The sequence below is a fragment of the Schistocerca gregaria genome, unplaced genomic scaffold (genome assembly GCF_023897955.1).
Source record: "Schistocerca gregaria isolate iqSchGreg1 unplaced genomic scaffold, iqSchGreg1.2 ptg000807l, whole genome shotgun sequence".
NCBI classification, from domain to species: Eukaryota; Metazoa; Arthropoda; class Insecta; order Orthoptera; family Acrididae; genus Schistocerca; species Schistocerca gregaria.
In genome coordinates this window covers 5,777-7,500 of record NW_026062175.1, presented here as the reverse complement: position 1 = coordinate 7,500, position 1,724 = coordinate 5,777, and the positions used below count along the sequence as shown (strand labels likewise).

Below are 1,724 nucleotides of genomic sequence, written 5' to 3'. Positions count from 1 at the left end.
CACCAGACTTGCCCTCCAATAGATACTCGTTAAAGGATTTAAAGTGTACTCATTCCGATTACGGGGCCTCGGATGAGTCCCGTATCGTTATTTTTCGTCACTACCTCCCCGTGCCGGGAGTGGGTAATTTGCGCGCCTGCTGCCTTCCTTGGATGTGGTAGCCGTTTCTCAGGCTCCCTCTCCGGAATCGAACCCTGATTCCCCGTTACCCGTTACAACCATGGTAGGCGCAGAACCTACCATCGACAGTTGATAAGGCAGACATTTGAAAGATGCGTCGCCGGTACGAGGACCGTGCGATCAGCCCAAAGTTATTCAGAGTCACCAAGGCAAACGGACCAGACGAGCCAATCCGATTGGTTTTGATCTAATAAAAGCGTCCCTTCCATCTCTGGTCGGGACTCTGTTTGCATGTATTAGCTCTAGAATTACCACAGTTATCCAAGTAACGTGGGTACGATCTAAGGAACCATAACTGATTTAATGAGCCATTCGCGGTTTCACCTTAATGCGGCTTGTACTGAGACATGCATGGCTTAATCTTTGAGACAAGCATATGACTACTGGCAGGATCAACCAGGGAGCTGCGTCAACGAGAGCTGAGCAGCCGGCCGCCCGGGAGTGTGTCCCGAGGGCCCGCGCGAACACGCAAGCGTCCGCTCAATTATTCTGCAAACAGGAGGAGGCTGAGCTCCCCTGCACGATACACCTCGAAACCCTCTCAGGTCCCGGCGGCGCGCAGCGCCGTCCTAAGTACTTGGTCGGGTTCGAGAGAGGCGCAATCGCCCGGAGATGGGCGAGTAGACGCTTTCAGTGCGAACACCCGTGCTCCCAACTGAGCTTGCCGCTGCCGACAGAGGCCCGGGAGCGTGCTGTCGTGGCATTGCCGGCGGGAAACAACACGCGCCACCTACGGTGACCGGCAGCTCCAACGCCAGCGCCACAGAAGGGCAAAGCCCCACTTGGGTGCAGAAGCGAACTCTCCCAGCACAGCGCACGCGCCAACACGTCCGCAGAGCTGCGATACAAACCACCTGCGAGAACCGCTGGGGGCGACCGAGCAGCAGACGGCGTCGCGACGCCGAGTGCCGGGCGGCGGCGCATCCTCAACGCACACAGTCCGCAATCGGACCAGCACACTGCAGATGTCCACCGCGCTTCGCACCGGGCTCGGCAGAACCCACTTTGGCCGCCTGGCGCCGCGCGCAGGGTGCGCCGGCGCATAGCTGGGACGCCAGCCGGGCCCGTCGGCCGGCGCTCCTGCCACTGGGCGCCCCCCACCAGCCGGCTGTAGTGCGTGCGCTCACGCAGCGCGCGGCCAGCACGCCGGGCGGCCCCCCCTCACCGGCCGGGGACTGTCCCGCCAAGCCACAGCCTCGTATCGCTTCATACCCACATGGCCAACTCAGGTTCGGGGGCATGGCGGGTACCGCCGAAACAACCGGTTCATAGATGTACCGATCGTCGCTATCACCGATGCACCTGCAGCGCGAACAACCGCTCAACAACTGATTTCCAGTTCATTTGCGGATCTTTGGCAGCAAACGTATACGTCAATCTACATTTGCGAAATCTACGATTCTGGCATGCCTGCATGTTATGTGTCACGACACGCTACATCAGCCCACATACACACTGCGGCATGTACACGAGAGAACACGTGGAAGATGGTCCGCGCACGTGTGCAATGTCCCTTGCGCGGTCGACTGTCAACCGGCCTCTGT

At 59.6% G+C, this 1,724-nt stretch overlaps 1 non-coding gene across 1 annotated transcript in view; it reads right to left on the bottom strand.

The window, feature by feature from the left end:
• LOC126322372 (small subunit ribosomal RNA) overlaps nucleotides 1-583 on the bottom strand; it is a 1,893-nt gene extending 1,310 nt beyond the window's left edge. The window contains exon 1 of the ribosomal RNA XR_007558986.1: nucleotides 1-583. This exon is cut by the window's left edge and continues 1,310 nt beyond it. This is a non-coding gene — a ribosomal RNA (small subunit ribosomal RNA).
• Between the last annotated feature and the right edge of the window lie 1,141 nt (nucleotides 584-1,724).